The sequence below is a fragment of the Apium graveolens genome, chromosome 8 (assembly GCF_009905375.1).
Source record: "Apium graveolens cultivar Ventura chromosome 8, ASM990537v1, whole genome shotgun sequence".
NCBI classification, from domain to species: domain Eukaryota; kingdom Viridiplantae; phylum Streptophyta; class Magnoliopsida; order Apiales; family Apiaceae; genus Apium; species Apium graveolens.
In genome coordinates, this window is record NC_133654.1 from 120,347,236 (window position 1) to 120,366,417 (window position 19,182).

A 19,182-nucleotide genomic window follows, 5' to 3' on the forward strand; every position below is an offset into this window, starting at 1 on the left:
TCTATGTGGAAACACAGTTTTGACAACAAACGACCCCGACCACCTTGACTTCAACTTTCCAGGAAAAAGACGGAGATGAGAGTTGAACAAAAGAACTTGTCACCCCGGCAAAAATAATTTGAGCACTAGACCCCTATCAAGCCACCTCTTTACTTTCTCCTTATACATTTTATTATTTTCATAAGCTTGAAGTCGAAACTCGACGAGTTTATTTAATTAAAGCATCCTCTTCTTTCTAGCTGCATCCAAATCAAGGTTCAATTTCTTCAAAGCCCAATACGCTTTATGCTCTAGCTTCACCGGCAAATGACACCCCTTACCATAAACCAACTAAAATGGCGATATTCCCAATGGAGTCTTGTATGCTATTCTATACACCCAAACAGCTTCATCAAGCTTCAAATACCAATCTTTCCTTGATGGACACATAACCTTCTCTAAAATGCGGTTGATCTCTCTGTAAGATACCTCAACTTGACCATTCATCTGAGGATGATAAGCCATGGCAATGCCATGATTTACATTATACCTTTGCATCATAGCAGTGAACTTGTGATTACAAAAATGTGACCCCTCATCACTGGTTATGACTCTCGGAGTTCCAAATCTTGTGAATATCTGCTTGTAAAGAAAATTAAGCACTACCTTCGCATCGTTCTTTGGCAACGCCTTAACTTCAACCCATTCGAGACATAATCGACCGCCAACAAGATATACTGATTGTTACATGATGAGATAAATTGCCCCATGAAGTCAATTCCCCAAACATCGAAGACTTCAACCTCGAAAAGCACATTAAGAGGCATCTCATCCCTTTTGGACATATTACCCACACGTTGACATCTATCACATTTCAAAACAAACTGATGAGCATCTTTAAACAAAGTCGGCCAAAAGAAACCTGCTTGAAGAATACGGGCTGTTGTCTTTTCTCCATCATAATATCCTCCATAAGCCATTGAGTGGCAATCTCGCAAGATCTCCCCCCACCCGTTTCGCTGGAAGGAATACATCTCCTGCTGATTTGGTCAGCTCCTTGTCGAAAAAGAAATGGCGCATCCCACATGTACCACTTCACTTCATATAGAAACTTCTTCCTTTGAGCATACGACAAGTCGGGAGGCATGATAATACTCACAAGGTGGTTCACAATTTCTACAAATCACGGTTTTTCCTCTTGTACTCCAAATAGCTGCTCATCGGGAAAAGACTCATTTATTAATGTCTTATCCAGTGAATTCGCAATTGGATCATCTAAACGCGAAAGATGATCAGCAACTTGATTCTCAGTCCCTTTTCTGTCCTTGATCTCTAATTCAAATTTGTGAAGCAAAAGAACCCATCTGATCAATCTAGACTTCGAGTCCTTCTTCGAGACAAGATAACGAATTGCAGCATGATCAGTGAAAACTGTCACCTTCGTCCTAAACAGATAAGATCGAAATTTCTCAAAACCATAGACAATAGCCAAAAGTTCTTTCTCTGTAGTAGTATAATTCAGCTGAGCAACATTCAGGGTCTTACTAGCATAGTAGACCACATGAAATATGTTGTTCTTTCTTTGCCCAAGAACTGCTCCAACTACGTAGTCACTTGCATTGCACATCATTTCAAACGGTTCACTCCAATCAGGTGCAGTTATGACCGGTACCGTGATAAAATTCTTCTTTAAGAACTCAAACGCAGCCAAGCACTCGTCATCAAACTTGAACAGGATATCCTTCTCCAGAAGATTGCATAAAGGCTTAGAAATTTTTGAGAAGTCCTTGATGAACCGCCTGTAGAAGCCCGCATGACCAAGAAAACTGCGAATTCCCTTAACAGAAATTGGTGGGGGAAGATTTTCCATGACCCCAACTTTTGCTTTGTCCACCTCAAGACCCTTACTAGAGACCTTATTCCCAAGAATAATGCCCTATCGCACCATAAAGTGACATTTCTCCCAATTGAGAACCAGATTGGTCTCAACATACCTCTTGAGAACGTTACCTGGATTCTGCAAGCACTTATCAAATGAATCTCCAAACATAGAGAAATCTTCCATGAATACTTCTACATTATTACCAATCATATCAGAGAAGATAGCCATCATACATCTCTGAAAAGAGGCCGGTGCTCCACATAACCCAAAAGAAACCCTTCAAAAGGAGAAAGTACCAAATGGATAAGTGAAAGTGGTCTTCTCCTGATCTTCTGGAGCAATACAAATTTGATTATAGCCAGAATAGCCATCCAGAAGATAGTAGTACTCATGCTCATCCAATCTGTCAAGCATCTGATCAATAAACGGCATAGGAAAGTGATCTTTTCTCGTGGCCTTGTTCAACTTCCTGTAATCCATGCAAACTCTCCACCACGTGACTGTTCTAGTAGGAATGAGCTCATTCTTCTCATTAGAAATGACTGTGATACCTCCTTTCTTTGGTACACATTGATCTGGGCTCACCCAAGAACTGTCAAAAATGGGATAGATGATCCGTGCATCCAGGCACTTAAGAATTTCCTTCTTCACGACTTTTCATAATAGGAGTTAGCCTTCTCTGTTGCTCAACAGTAGGCTTTCTACCTTCCTCCAGCATAATTTTATGCATACAATAAGAAGGGTTGATTCCCTTAATATCTGCTATCGTCCATCCAATTGCCGATTTGAATTCTCTCAGAATTCTTAAGAGTTTTTCCTCATCTCTACCTAAAAGGTCAGATGCAATAATAACAGGCAAAGTAGATGCATCACCTAAAAAAGCATACCTCAAATATTCAGGTAAAGGCTTAAGCTCAAGAGTAGGAGTTTTCTCAATAGATGGCTTGGGGCGTTTAGGAGCTTTGTTCAACTCCTCCATTCCCAGAGATTCAAAGGGCATATCAATCTTCCTCTTCCAGGGAGAAGCATTTAGAAATTGCAACTGCTCATCCCCTTCATCATCTTCACTATCAAAGTTCCCCAACAAGGCCTTTTCTAAGGTGTTAGACCTTAGAAATTGATCAAGTTCTGAAGTAACCACGGAATCGACCAACTCCACCTTTAAGCACTCCATATTTTCCGTAGGGAACTTCATCACGTTGAACACATTAAAATTTGCATCATCATCCAACACTCGCATGGTGAGCTCACCTTTCTGCACATCAATAAAGGTTCGGCCAGTCGCCAAGAAAGGTCTTCCCAAGATTATGGGAATCTTCTTATCCTCCTTAAAATCAAAAATTACAAAATCCGCATGGAAGATGAGTTTATCCACCTTGACCAAGACATCCTCCACATTGCCTCGCGGATATGTAATAGAACGATCGGCCAACTGCAAAATCATATAAGTAGGCTTTGGATCAGGAAAGTCCAACTTCTTGAAGATTGACAAGGGTATCAGATTGACGCTAGCTCCCAAGCCACATAAGTATTTGTCAAATGACACCTTTCCGATGGTGCATGGGATAGTGAGGCTTCCAGGATTCTTAAGCTTCGGAGGCAACTTCTGTTGTAGCACAACACTGCATTCTTCCGTGAGAGCAAAGGTCTTTAAGTCATCAAGCTTCACCTTCCGAGATAGAATACCTTTCATAAACTTCGCATAACTAGGCATTTGTTCAAGAGCTTCGGTGAAAAGTATGTTGATGTGAAGTTTCTTGAAAACCTCCAGAAACTTCTCAAACTACTTATCCAGCTTTTTCTTCTGCAGCCTCTTAGGAAAAGGAGGTGGAGGATAGATTTGTTTCTCCACTGTATTACCCTCTGGAGGAGTGTTCTCAATAGTAGTCTTCCCTGGTTCAACTTTTGCTTCCTTCTGCACTTCCTCTTCTTTAGCCTCAACTTCAGATTCTAGAGTCTTAGCTTTTTCTGGAAATGCAACCTTACCACACCTCAATGTAATTGCTTTAACATGCTCCTTAGCTTCCTTCTTGCCTGGCACTTTGGTATCACTTGGAAGTGTGCCAGGTTGACGATTTTGTAATGCATTCGCAATCTGTCCAATCTGATTCTGCAAGGTCTTGATAGAAACAACTTGGCTTTTGCACATGAGCCTCAACTCCTCCAATTCAGATTTTTCATTAGCTTGCGGTAACTGCTAAAGTTAAAGTTGTTGCCTAGGGGCATACTGCGGTTGTTGAAAACCAGGAGGGTTATACTGCTTTGCTGTATACTGCTGATAAGGCTGTTGCTCCAGCGGAAATTAGGATGATTGCGGTTGTTAGAATGGTAGGTGGCTGGCACAGGTTGTTGCAACCTCTGAAAGTTGCTCATGAACTGAGCTGATTCACTAGAAATGGCACACTGATCAGTCTCATGGGCACCAGAACAAAACTCACAGACACTAGTGATTTGATTAACTTCATAATTAGCCAAAGTGTCCACCTTCATCATCAACGCCTTAAGTTGGGCAACTATAGAAGTAGCTGCATCCAACTCCAAAATTCCTGCTACTTTACCCTGAGTTAGTCACTGAGAAGGCTTCTGGTATTCATTAGCAGCCATCAGTTCGATCAATTCATAAGCTTCATTGTAGCTCTTAGCCCACAAGGCTCCTCCTGATGCTGCATCGAGCATGGGTCTAGAAGTAGCTCTGAATCCATTGTAGAAACAGTTTATGATCATCCTGTTAGGTCACACAACACTGTAGAAGGGGGTTGAATATAGTGTAGAATACAATCAAATCGATTTAAAGCACAAGTAACAGAAAACATATGTATTCGATATAACAAACTCTGTTACAATGGGACTGTTCTCTCTCAGTGATGAACAAATATCACGAGAGCTGCTAGGTTACAATATATGATCTTCTCGATGATTGTAACTCTTATAGAGTAAACCTATGTCTATATTTATATATACACACAGTTACAAGATAACTTCTAGTTTATATGGAATATAATTATGTCTCCGAATATATATCAACCAGATATCTTATATAATTCTTCTAGTCCTCGAACTCTTTCCATGCATATCTTATTCCTTATTAGTTTCGATCTTCTTTCCTGTAAATCAGCTTCCTTCCTTAACTGTTAGTCCTCCAGTACTTAAGTTCTAATATCCATCTTCTGATAATCTAAGTCCTGATATCCTTAAGTCCTGACTTCCAGTAAGTCCTGATTTCAGTAAGAACTGATATTTCCTGTTAGTTAAGATCTGAAAACTAAACATGAAACATATTAGACATGATATCTCAAATATATCCAACAATCCCCTCCAACTTATAATTATGCAAGAATGTACAAGTTAATAGATTTGATGATGTCAAAAACACTTAAGTTCAAATACAATAAGAGTTTAATAAGACTATAAATTACAACTTACAAAAGATCCAGCTTTGCCAACATCACTGAATCAATCTGAATCCATAATGATTCTTAACAAAATTATTTATCAGATTATCTTCAGCTTTCTTCAGAACTTCAGCTTACTGTGCTTTGACCTGCATCAGTTCTTCTTTACTGTCACCAATTTGATAAATGGATGTTCTGAGAGCTTTAATGGATGTTCTTTCAAGTCCATCATCAAGTCTGATAACCTTAGGATGTGAAGAGTTTTCATTATAACATAAGCATCTTCCTTTCAGAATAACTTCCACCTTAGCAGAATTTTTTAGCATAGGAATTTCTCTTCCATCACCTTCAGTAATCATTAGACTGTAATGAGAAGTCTTTGTACCAGAGATTCTGAATAGATCTCTTATAGCCTTCAAAATATATTCTAACCATCTTCTTGTAACATCAGATTTTACTTCCAGAAGATAATGAATATGTTGAAGTTCTCTGATAGACTTCTTTAATACATCAGAATCAGCTAATATATAAGTCCTTCCATCATTGAGAAATAAGATTAATTTCTCTTTCAGATTCTCCTTATCATGAACATCTATCACAACTTGAGCAAACAACACCTTGTCAATGTGCCTTTGTTTGATTTGTTCATATGGTTTGTCTTTCAATATGAAAGGATCTCCTAGAGTAACCTCTAATCCTGTTTGAATCTTCTCTTTGTCAGAACCTAATCCAGCTCTATCTCTAGGTTGCTTGGCCTTCAACCCAAATGTAGCAAGTTGATTAATCATCAGATTGGATTTTGGTTCAACTGGAGTAGCTTTCTTCCATAACAGCTTCTTCTTATCAGCAATTGTCAATTTATTCAAATCAACTTGAGCATTGTCAGTAGTTGATGTCTTAATAGCTTGATCGGAATTTGTTATTTTTTCTGTACCTTCCTGTCCTTTATTCTGAACAACAACTTGAGTAGTGTCAGAGGTTGTTTTAGAATCTTCACTTATCTTTCTTCTTTTCAGAATTTGAACAGTTTCATCTTCAACAAGATTATCATCAGATACTTGAACCATTTTACACATTGGTTTCATCAGATCTTGAGAAGTTTTCAAGTCCAGTGACTTGGTTGGTTCATCAATTTTTCTTTTCCCTTTGTATTTGGGATTACTCTTAGTCTGTGATCTAGTTCTAAACTTTGAAGTTTCAGAATTTGACTTTTCCTTGATCACAATGCCTTTTTCCTTAGGCCTTGAAGGTTTCTTTGCATCAGAAGCTTTAGACTTAGGATTTGTCTTTTCAGCAGCAAATCTAGCTTCTTCCTCCTTGAGAGTTTCTAAATCCATTCCTGGATTATGTTTCAGAAATAATCTTCTTGCTATATCTTCATCAAGTGTCTGGATTTTAGGATCTTTGTAATAAACAGTAGTCTGCTTCCCCTTTAACTTCAGAGTTTGTAAGAACTTCTAAGAGTCTTCAGATCCTGACTGAATCAGAATAACAGAACTTCACATCAGACTTTGCTTATCACCACTTGACTTCAATCTTTGAGCATTCATAGCATCAGAATTTGACTTGTTCTGAATAGAAGATTTTCCTTGAACTTTTCTTTGACCTATGCTCTTTTCAGAGTTTCCCTGGTCATCACCTTTATCATCCTTTTTCTTCAGTTCTTGAGTAGGTGAGCATTTGGACTTAACTACCTTTTCCCCCTTTTTGGCATCATCAGGAAGTAAGAGAAAAAGAAGAAGTTCAACTGAAGATTGGATTTCATCCAATTGAGCTTTTTGAGAAGCTTGATTAACCAGAACCTCAGCAATTTAGGCCTGTTGCTTCTCTTGAGTTTTCTCAATGGCTGCAACTTTTTCAAAAATAGGTCTGATATACCTATTTTGTCAAGCTTGAGCACCTGATCGAGCTTATCAGTTTGTTCTTTGAGTGTATCAACCTTTTCATAAGTAGCAGTATGTAGACCTTGAAGATGTTTTGTAGACAGAGCTGTGATCCTGAGTTGTGTCTTGAAATCAGCATTTGTGAGCAACTCATCAGCTTTTGCAATATGCTCTGTCAAAATTTTTGAACATGGATTAAAATCTGATTCATTCCACTTCTTGGTCCACTTAACACCTCTGTGAGTATCCTCCCAAGGAGTACGTGCTTTCTTTTCAACAAATTTCTTCACCAATTCTTCCTTGCCCAGAATAGGTACTGGAGTCTCAGCAGAAACACTGTCATCAGAACTTGAGGAAGACTCATTTTGTTCTGAGAGCTCAACAGTGTGTGAAGCAACTGGAGATTCAGGAATTATATCATCTAAATTCTGATCAACGGAATTTATCCCCAGAGCTGGTGTTTTGATGTAGATGGAACTTCCAGGTAAAGAACTTCAGGTGTATTCAAATTATGAATATCTATTTCAGAAATATCAGTTTGTTCTTTAACATCATCTGTAGCTTTAATAGGAGAGACATGAAGGGTAAGAAATGTGTCATTAGCAGTGTCTTTGGCTTGAGCTAGAAGGGTTGCAATAGTAATTGGTTGTTGTGAGATCAGAGATTCCTGATCCCCTTCCCCAGCTTCTTCAGTATCTTCTGATGGAGCCTTAGCCAAATACCTCCTTGCCTTCATTTTCTTCAATCTCCTTGCCAATGAAGGAGTTGCTTCAGCAACATCAGAATTGACAAATTTCCTTGTCAAAGTATCAGAACTTTGAGCTGCTGTGTCTTTCATGAAAAGTAACATTCTCAGCTTCAACTATCACAGGTTCAGATGCATGAACTCGTGCTTCAAATGTTTCATCAAATCATCAAAATTTATTATTGACCATTATTAAATTAAAACATTCATCACAGGATAAAGTTAAAAATGATGAAGTAAAGATTAACAAATTGCAATTAAAAACATGCACAGTCATATAATTTAAGAAACAAAGAACAAATCTTGCAATTAAAGGAAATTTCATTAATATATCAGATGAGTACATTTCATGAAATTTATCAATTACATGCAAAAATTACAAGATAGTTCTATTCTAAGAATCTTAACATCAACAGCCTTAGTCCTAGTCTAAGAAGACCTATCGACTAGTTCCTTCTGCTGCTGATGAAGAGCACTGCAAGACGGATGATCCGTTCTTGCTGACGGAGAGCTTCTCTCCTTTCATCTCCCAAACGATCAAGATGGAGGTGGTAGTCCATCGAAAAGAATAAGAGGTCTGTGTGAACCTCTTGTGGAACTGAGTTCCAGATCTCTTCAGGAATGGCAGTGACATGCCACTCCTGTTGCCAATCATCACAACTCAACTCGATATTGAAGGTTTCATAGTTCAGGAACAGGTTGAAATGAACCATTTTTCTTGATAAGAATAAAAAGAGAATGGGTTTGTGAGAAAATGGAAGATGTTTTGACTGAATGAATAGTCGGTTTAAATAGCCAATAGAATACCAAGGGATGCGGGGAGTGTGTAACAATACAAGTAAAAATAATGATCCCTCGACTCCCTAGACTGATGTGTATTAATAACAGTCAGTAAAAGATCTAAAGCAAGAGTTAATGGGAACTAGAAATAATTAACAATTACTGTGCACATGCAGTTTTTCAAGACATACACGTTAACCACTAACCCATAATGATTATGACTATTTTTATCTCACCCAATTTTATTCTGATTTAAATATGACTATTTCAGATTTTACCACAAATAAGTCAAGTAAAGAAAATTTCCACGTATGCATCAAAGATTTCATCAGGATTTAATATCAGAACTTAACTTATATCAGATTTTAACAGTCATCAGAACATGGCTTCTATACTCAAAAAGTGAATATCTTTTTCTGTGATTCCTCATACAAATACTGACTTGTTTTTTTCAGAGTTTAATCATCAGAACTTCCATCAGAACTTGTCCTCAGAATTGATGCAAATGACACTTAACTGTTTGTCAAAAACAACCTAATCACCACAGTAATTTTCATCATTCATATGGAGTGAAAGTGTGTGCATTCAGCAAAATATCAGATAGAGATTAAAGTCTGATCAACTTCAGTACATCTTAAAAATAAGGCATAACTCAGAAAAATGCTTAAAATTTGTCATCAGTCATGATGTCTACTATAGAACAAATTTATGCATGAGTCCACCTCAACTGTTTGTGCTCATTTTATGCATCTTTTGAAATTCCTTTTTACAGTGGCTTCTCAGTATAAGTGAGTCACGACTGCTTATCAGAATTTATGTTGTCATCAGAGTATTTCTCCAGTAATCATAGAGTGTGAAAAGTCACCAAGAAAAATATTTTTTTTTCTAATGCATATTACTTAATACCAGCAATGCACTTGGGTCTTCCCTTCCACATTTTTACTCTAGATCTCAAATGAGTACCTGACTTTTATTCTTTTCTTTTCTTTTCTTTTGATAAGTGAGGCTTATCAGCACTTACTTCATTCTTAAGATTTACTACATCAGAATTTGACAGATAAGAAACAAGAATCTAGTTTGTGACTTAGTAATAAGATACACAAAGTAAACTTGACTAAGCTCAATATCAGAATCTGCTTGTGTTAATGAGTTTCCACATAAACAACTAATTCAAACATGGGATTTCTAGTATGTTAAAGACTACTAGGTCAGCATCTAGCACAGTTATCCTCATTGGTTAGAATAGTCACAGAACATTCAAAACACTTATCACAGTATATAAATCCACATCAGATAACAATCAGCATTTAAAGAATTTTCAAATTAAGCACATATTACATATAGATAATATAGTCTGTAATACTGATCATAAAGTCTGATGCATGAGAACAAAAACTAAGCAGATTTAGAGAAAGAAACTGAAACCATTCCAAGTTCATTTACCAATCTTATAAAAGTAGGTTCACATAGTGGTTTTGTGAAGATATCTGCTAGTTGTTGATCTGTTGGAACAAAATGCCATTCCACTATACCTTCATCCACATGTTCCCTTATGAAATGGTACCTAATGTTGATGTGCTTTGTCATTGAGTGTTGAACTGGATTACCTGTCATAGCAATAGCACTTTGATTATCACAGTAAATAGGGATTTTAGAAAATTCTAACCCATAATCCAGTAACTGATTCTTCATCCAAAGAATCTGTGCACAACAGCTTCCTGTAGCAATATATTCTGCTTCTACAGTTGATGTGGAGATTGACTTTTATTTCTTGCTAAACTAAGAAACCAATCTGCCTCCAAGAAATTGGCAGCTTCCACTAGTGCTTTTCCTATCTATTTTGCATCCTGTAAAATGTGCATATGAGTACCCAAATAGCTTAAAATCTGATTCCCTAGGATACCACAATCCTAGATCAGCTGTACCCTTAAGGTACTTGAAAATTCTTTTCACAGCTAATAAGTGAGGTTCTCTTGGATCAGCCTGAAATCTTGCACAAAGACAGGTAGCATACATGATATCAGCTCTACTTGCAGTTAGATAGAGTAATATCTACTGATTTACCGGTATATTTATCTAACTTGGTTGCAGTGGCCATGGGAGTGGATGCAGTTGAACAATCATGCATTCCAAATTTCTTCAGTAAATTTCTGGTATACTTGGATTGACAGATAAAAGTGCCTTCTTCAGTTTGCTTGACTTGAAGGCCCAGAAAATAGCTGAGTTCTCCCATCATACTCATTTGATATCTTGACTGCATTAGCTTTGCAAACTTCTCACACAGTTTGGAATTAGTAGAACCAATTATGATATCATCAACATATATATGTACCAAAAGTAAGCCCTTTCCATGGTTGAGGTAGAATAAGGTCATGTCAATTATGCCTCTCTGAAATCCACTATTCAGAAGAAATTGAGCTAAAGTCTCATACCATGCTCTTGGAGCTTACTTAAGGCCATAAAGTGCTTTGTCAAGCCTGTAGACATGATTGGGAAATTTAGGATCTACAAAGCCTGGAGGTTGTTCAACATATACCCCTTCTTCCAATTCTCCATTGAGAAAAGCACTTTTCACATTAATTTGAAAGACTTTAAAGTTCTTGTGAGCAGCATAAGCCAAAAAGATCCTTATGGCTTCTAATCTAGCAACTGATGCAAATGTTTCATCATAATCAATACCCTCCTGCTGAAAGTAACCTTTAGCAACCAGTCTTGCTTTGTTCCTTGTAATTATGCCATCACTGTCAGTTTTGTTTCTGAACACCCATTTTGTACCAACAACTGATCTGTTCTTTGGTCTTGGCACTAGGGTCCAGACTTTATTTCTTTTAAATTCATTTAACTCTTCCTGCATTGCTTGCACCCAATCAGCATCTTGAAGAGCTTCTTCCACTTTCTTTGGTTCAGTCTGAGATAGAAAAGAATGATAGAGACATTATTTGAAGTTACAGTTCTAGTTCTGACACCTATTTCAGGATCTCCAATGATTAAATCAGGTGTATGTGCTTTAGTCCACTTCCTTGCAGATGGAAGTTGATCTCTAGAACTGGATCCTCCCCCATGATCCATATTGTCTCCATCAGCATTTTCTGATGTCCCCCTGTAGTTATGCTCTCTGAGTCTTCAGAATATGAATTTGATTTTTTAGAAGTTGAAGAATCAGAGCTTCCAGAATTATCAGACTTTGGCTCATCAGAACTAGATGAATCAAAACTTGAAGAGCCAGTGACAGGTTCTGATGTTTCTCGAGAGTCTTGAGATGTGGTAGGATCTTCAGCTTGCTCCCCCTAGACAGGTGCATTTTCCATTGGAGTTGTTACAACAGTTTCATTGACATCAGAATTTAATCCATCAGAACTTACAGGATTAGAATTTTCAGAACCAGAATTTAAATCTTCATTCTCAAATCTCAGCTGATCATGATCATCAAAATCTTCAAGTCCAGTAATCTTCTTATCATCAAAAGAGACATTGATAGATTCCATGATAACTCTTGTTCTCAAATTGTAGACTCTGAAGGCTTTTGTGGAAAGTGGATATCCAACAAAAATTCCTTCATCAGCTTTTAGATCAAATTTTGACAGTTGCTCAGTATGAGTCTTAAGAACAAAGCACTTGCAACCAAATACATGAAAGTATTTCAGATTTGGCTTCTTCTTCTTCACCATCTCATATGGTGTTTTTCCATGCTTGTTTATGAGTGTTGCATTTTGTGTAGAACAAGCAGTCTGCACAGCTTCAGTCCAAAAATAGGTTGGTAGCTTTGCTTCATCAAGCATTATTCGTGCAGCTTCAATGAGAGTCCTGTTCTTTCTTTCTACAACTCCATTTTGCTGTGGAGTTCCAGGTGCAGAAAATTCCTATTTGATTCCATGATCTTTGCAGAACTCTTCCATGATTGAATTCTTGAACTCGGTGCCATTATCACTCCTTATATTTTTAACAGAATTTTTGATCAATTTATCCAGCTGTCTGACATGATCAGTTACGGTAGATGCATTTTCAGTCTTCTTATGCAAGAAGTACACCCATGTGTACCTTATGAACTCATCCACTATAACCATAACATATTTCTTCTTTGCAATAGACATGACATTGACTGGACCAAATAGCTCAACATGTAGAAGGTGATAAGGCTCAAGAATTGATGACTCAGTTTTGCTCTTGAAAGAAGATTTTCTTTGTTTTGCCTTCTGACATGAATCACAAAGGCCATCAGGAGAAAATACTGTTTTTGGCAGTCCTCTCACAAGATCTTTCTTTACAAGATCAATTATATTGTTGAAATTTAAATGAGAGAGTTTCTTGTGCCAATTCTAGCTTTCTTCAATTGATGCTCTAATCAACAGACAGAATGTAGAACCATCAGTACTTGTTGAAAGTATGGCTTCATAAATGTTACCATGCCTATATCCTTTCAGAACCACTTTGCCTGTTGAATTACTTATAACTTCACAGTGTTCTTCAAAGAAATCCACATGATAACCTCTATCACAGATTTGACTTATACTCAACAGATTGTGTTTAAGTCCTGAGACTAGAGCTACTGATTCAATGATGACATTCCCAAGATTGAACTTGCCATATCCCAGAGTTTTCCCAATGTTGCCATCTCCATAAGAAACTCCTGGGCCAGCTTTCTCCACAAAGTCTGATAGCAGGGCTTTATTTCCAGTCATATGTCCTGAACATCCACTGTCCAGAACTAGGATGTTCTTCTTGTTGCCCTGCAATCACAAAGGCCACTAAAGGTTAGTTTTAAGGACCCAGACTTTCTTGGATCCTTTGGCCTTTTTAAATTTGTTAACATTTTCAGCGGATTTAACATCAGATTTTATGCTAACAATTTTCTTATCAGTATTAACATTATCAGACTTTGCATCATGCTTTACACTAGAAGGAATTAAAGTAACTTTTTCAAAGACGGTTTTATTTGATAATAATCATAGTATAAACTATGATGTTCCTTACAAGTATAAATGGAATGCCACACACTACCACAATGAAAACAAGGATTTTGTGGCTTAAACCTAACAGACTGACTCTTAATTCCTGACTTAGAAGGTAAGGAGTTTATATTCTTATTCTTCTAGGAGCATTAGGAACAGGCATATAATTGTTGCTTTTATTCACACATTCCTCTCCATTTCTATATTTCCTAGCTTCCTTTACCTTGTTTACACTGGTAATCTCTTTCAGCTTATGTTTAAGCTGCTTCTTTGTCATTAAGCCTATGTTAACTTCAGTTGGTTTATCCTGTTCTAATTTTTCAGAAGTTGACTCTGCTATCACTTCTGTCTCAATATCTTTCATCTTTTCAAAATCAGACTTTACAGTTTCAGATACAAATTTAACAGGATTTACCTTTGTCTTAGTAGTCTGTTTAACAATAATTGGCTTAACCTGTTTAGTTCCTTTTTCACTTTTCTCATCTCCATAACCTAAGCCCTCTTTCCAGTTTCCACTACTTAGTATATCCTGAGTTGCTCTGCCAGAGTTAGTCCAAGTCCTGATAATCTCTCTCTTCTTTTCTAACTCAATTTTTAGAGATTTATTCATTTTTAGCACTTCATCTCTCACATAGAAAGCATCATCTCTATCCTTCTGAGTTTGATGGAACATAACTAACTATTTTTCTAAATAATTATTCCTCTTTTTAAAAGCAAGATTTTCAGAAGTTAATCTTTCACATGTTAAAGTTTGATCTCTATAGCTAATAAACACGATTTTAAGATATAATCTCAACTCAGTAATATCATCAGTATGAAAGGCATAAGTTGTTTGAGGTAACTTTAACTTAGCAATATCAGCACTGCTATCAGCATTTTCCATCAAGGCATAGTTCTCCTCATCTTCAGAATCTGAGGTGTCTGTCCAACTTTTCTTCTTTGTGACAAGTGCCTTACCTTTGTCACTCTTTCCTTTCTTGCAGTCAAGAGATATGTGGCCTTTCTCAGCACAGTTGTAGCATTTGACATTTGAGTAATCTCCTCTATCAGACTTTCCTCCTTTGCCTTCAGATTTTCTGAAACCCTTCCTATCAGAACTTCTTCCTTTCCTGGAAAACTTATTTCCCCTTCTGAATTTCTTGTAGGCTATCTTTGTGATACCCTTCAATATAAGAGCACACAGCTTCATCATCTCTTCATCAACATCTACTTCAGGTAGACTTTTAGTTTCTGAATCATCATCATCAGAACTTGATGATTCTGAATCAGACTTTATGATGAGAGCCTTTCCTTTTCCTTTCTTTGAGATAGCCACTTTGGGGGATTCCTCCTCAGCATTAAGAGCAACTGTTCTTGACTTTCTCCCATGTTTCTTGCTTCTTTGATCCATCTCAAGTTCATAAGTCTTGAGCATTCCATAAATTTTATCAAGAGTAGTTTCATCAAGAGCATAGTTATCTCTTATAATAGTAGCTTTCAAATCCCAACTTTCAGGAAGAGCTAAAAGGAATTTTAGATTTGAATCTTCAATGTCATATTCCTTGTCCACCAGTGACAGATCATTCAAGAGTTTGACAAACCTGTCATATAAGTCAGTTAATGACTCATCACTTTTTGAGTCAAAGTGCTCGTACTCTTGAGTGAGTATAGTCCCCCTGTTTTTCTTGTTTGCATCAGTTCCCTGACACCTTGTCTCCAAAGCATCCCATATCTCCTTTGCAGCCTTGCATTAAATTACCCTATTTGACATGACATTATCAATGACACTATGCAGCAGATGCCTTACATTTGCATTCTTGGCAATAGATGAGATATCTTCAGCTGTGTATTCACTTTTCTCCTTTGGTATGGTCTTTGCTGGCTGATCTGCAACTACAACAGAGAGCTTGGTTGGCTTATGCGGTCCTTCATAAATTCTGTCAAGGTATTCTGGATCTGTAGCTTCCAGAAACATATCCATCTTCACTTTCCATATGGGATATTCAGACGGTCTCAGCATGGGAACCCTGATAGTCTCATATCGACTATGGGTTTGAGTCTTTGGAGTTTCTTCAGTTTTAGCGGGCTTGGTTGGATTTTCTGCTTCTTCAGACATGATTGTTTTGGATCTTTACTATATGTGTGTTAACAGATAAGCTCTGATACCACTTGTTAGGTTACACAACACTGTAGAAGGGGGTTGAATACAGTGTAGAATACAATCAAATCGATTTAAATCACAAGTAACAGAAAACAGATGTATTCGATATAAGAAACTCTATTACAATGGAACTGTTCTCTCTCAGTGATGAACAAATATCACGAGAGCTGCTAAGTTACAATATATGATCTTCTCGATGATCGTAACTCTTATAGAGTAAACCTATGTCTGTGTTTGTATAGACACACAGTTATAAGATAACTTCTAGTTGATATGGAATATATTTTGTCTCCTAAAATATATCAACCAGATATCTTATATAATTTTTCTAGTCCTCGAACTCTTTCCATGCATATCTTATTCCTTATTAGTTTCGATCTTCTTTCCTGTAAATCAACTTCCTTCCTTAACTGTTAGTCCTCCAGTACTTAAGTTCTGATATCCATCTTCTGATATTATCTTTTGATAATCTAAGTCTTGATATCCTTAAGTCCTGACTTCCAGTAAGTTCTGATTTCAGTAAGAACTGATATTTCCTGTTAGTTAAGATCTGAAAACTAAACATGAAACATATTAGACATGACATCTCAAATATATCCAACACATCCAATCAGGCATGCCATGATGTGGTCACTTCCTTAGCATCTCCTTATATCGATCCCAAGCCTCACACAAAGATTCTCCAGTTTTCTGTGCAAATTGAGTAAGAGCATTCCTGATTGCAGCAGCCTTCACCATTGGAAAGAATTTAGTGAGAAACTTTTGAGCAAGATCCTTCCATGTGGTGATAGACCCTGGTGGTGGAGAATTTAACCAGCACTTTGCTTTATCCCTCAGATAGAATGGGAAAAGTCTCAACTTGATAGTATCTTCAGTCACCCCATTGAACTTGAAAGTGTCGCAGATCTCGATGAAATCTCTGATGTGCATATTGGGGTCTTCTGTAGGCGAACCCCCAAACTGAACTGAGTTCTATATCATCTGAATCGTGCTCGACTTGATCTCAAAGGTGTTAGCCGAGATGGCTGGTCTGATAATGTTTGACTGAATATCATTAATCTTAGGCTGAGAATAGTCCATCAAAGCCTTAGGAATTTCTACTTGATCTCTCATCACTACTAAAGCTGGTTCCTCGACTTCCTCTTCTTCTTCCACTTTCTCTTCGTCCTCAAAAAATTCCCTTCAAATCACTACAGCTTCCTCCTCGGTTTGATCCAGAGTTCTCTTACGAGCCCGCGAACACGTATGCATACACGCTAGCTAGAGTACCTGAAACACGACAAGGAAAAGAGTAGGTAAGTAATAATGTCCGAGTCAATGAACTTTAACGATCACTGATGACAAACACATAAACAAAAAGTTAACATTGAGTCCCCGGCAATGGTGCCAAAAACTTGTTAGTCGCTAAGAACGTGCTAATAATTCACGCAAGTATACGTGATCGCAAGTAGTATAGAATTATTTCTAGTTCATTTCCACAGAGACTGGTTAAATTAATTATGTGATTTATGCACTTATGCAACAATGATATGGCTATTATTCAATGCTAAGATGAATAAAAATTTGGGTCTTGATTATACTACGATTAACTATTGAGAATTATACTAGAGAACATAAACTAAGAGATTAAGGAGAGTTGAATAATATATAACACAAACATGGGATTCTAACTTCATTAAATACTTCATTCAATAGCCTTTTCATTCTTAACCTTAGCATGTAATGGTGATGACACTAATCAGACAACACAAAACTGTTAAACGCCAACTTTTGTTGCACGAATACCATACTACCAGACATCCACAAAAGAGATAGAAGCTGAATAGACACCAATTATATTGAGACCCTATATGTCTATAGAATTTGACAACATAACGGTTTAATGCACAAGTTATCAATCGTGATTACATAGGGCAAGTAAGATGGTTAAAATTACCTACGAATCATGCATAACAATAACACATGAACCTATGCTAGCATGGCAAGTTCTAAACCCTTAAATTCACTTTCGTTTCATTAAAGATTAACATGTTATCTTATAAGTTCGCGACGCTCATAAGATGAATAAGCACAACCAATACTAGGTTATTACACAATCACCACACACTAAGGCATCAAAACAAATTAACTAAAGAAATCCATAAATAAATCTGCCAGAACCCCACAATAAAGATTAGCCCATAATCGGACTCATCATCAATATAGGTTCCGATGAAAGCATGGTATAATAAACCAAGTACGAAACAAGAGTATAGGTTCACAAGTAAGAAAACTAGCATCCAAGTTACAACTTAGAAGAAAGAATCACAAGTATAAACTAGATCTTCTTCGCCTTCGTTGAATTGTGCTAAAACGGTCTTCTTACGCCTTCTCCTTGTGCTCTGGTACGTCTCCTTATAAAAAATGTCCTTTATTTAAGTATATATAGCAGCCCATGTGTAGTAGAAGTCCTCCAATCAGAAGTCCAATCAGGATTTAAATTTCCCGACTCGGCGCGGCCGCACGCTTAATCAGCGCGGGCGTGCTGTGTCTCTGTACTTCTAGCGCGGGTGCGCGCTATGACAGCGCGGGCGCGCCGACCTTCTGAAAAATCTACTTTTTCTTCTTTTGTTGTTGCAATGAGTTGGTCTTCATGAGCTTTATTACTTGGACACCATCCTAACATCATATTAGCATCAAATCAATGCTAATTCACCTGAATTCCGGATTAATGCCTGAAATGCAAAAATACTAGAAAATACATTAAAACACCAACAACTTGAGTACAAATACACCAATTCAAAGCTTAATGGAGCGTTATAAAGTGTCATAAATTCCATTCAACAGGTTTCCAATTGTTGCTGTTGGAAGATTGTCCCTTGTCTTTGAAAAACCTTGGCTTCTTGACTCTTTTATTGGAGATTTCCTAGCCAAGTAAGCCATGGATTAGTCCATTTCATCTAGCTCTTCCATGTTGTAGTATTCATCTTCCTACATTTCCAACAAAACCTGCTTCTGAGGTCCTTTGTTCTTTTGTTCCACAACTTGAATAACTGGAACTTGATTATCTTGCTCATCTTCAATTTCTTCTCTGTCATGTACAATCAAAGCACTGGAACCATCAACAACATGTCCAAGGTGTGCTTTCAATGACTTTATCTGCAACATCTCAAGTTCATAAGTTCTCAAGATTCGATATAGAACTTCTAAAGTCCTTCTGCTTAGATCTCTTCCTTCTCTAATGGCTGAGATTTTCTTTTCAAGATGGTTAGGAAGAGCTAGCAGGAACTTTAGGTTAACCTCCTCAGCTTCATAATATTTATCATGTAGTTGCAAGTCATTTATCAATTTATTGAACCTCTCAAAAACTTCAGTAATTCCTTCCTTTGGTTTAGCCATAAATCCCTCATAATGAGATACCAAAATCCTTCTGTGGTTAAACCTAACTTCCTC

The 19,182-nt window shown here is 37.2% G+C and overlaps 1 non-coding gene across 1 annotated transcript; it reads left to right on the forward strand.

Moving 5' to 3' along the window:
* The first annotated feature begins 16,366 nt into the window (after positions 1-16,366).
* Positions 16,367-16,473, forward strand: LOC141682144 (small nucleolar RNA R71). Its single transcript, XR_012559546.1, has one exon. It is a non-coding gene; the product is annotated as a small nucleolar RNA R71 (small nucleolar RNA).
* The last annotated feature ends 2,709 nt before the right edge of the window (positions 16,474-19,182 follow it).